The sequence below is a fragment of the Arachis duranensis genome, chromosome 2 (genome assembly GCF_000817695.3).
Source record: "Arachis duranensis cultivar V14167 chromosome 2, aradu.V14167.gnm2.J7QH, whole genome shotgun sequence".
Lineage (NCBI taxonomy): Eukaryota > Viridiplantae > Streptophyta > Magnoliopsida > Fabales > Fabaceae > Arachis > Arachis duranensis.
Genome location: NC_029773.3, coordinates 38,083,653 through 38,084,009, shown reverse-complemented (window position 1 = coordinate 38,084,009; position 357 = coordinate 38,083,653).

Below are 357 nucleotides of genomic sequence, written 5' to 3'. Positions count from 1 at the left end.
TAGAGAAGCCAATCATTCTAAACTTCAAAGGAAAAAGTGAGATGCCAAAACTGTTCAGAAGCAAAAAGCTACAAGTCCCGCGCATCTAATTATAATTAATATTCATTGATATTCTGAAATTTATAGTATATTCTCTTCTTTTTATCCTATTTGATTTTTAGTTGCTTGGGGACAAGCAACAATTTAAGTTTGGTGTTGTGATGAGCGGATAATTTATACGCTTTTTGGCACTGTTTTTAGGTAGTTTTCAGTAAGTTCAAGCTACTTTTAGGGATGTTTTCATTAGTTTTTATGCTAAATTCACATTTCTGGACTTTACTATGAGTTTGTGTATTTTTCTGTGATTTCAGGTAATTT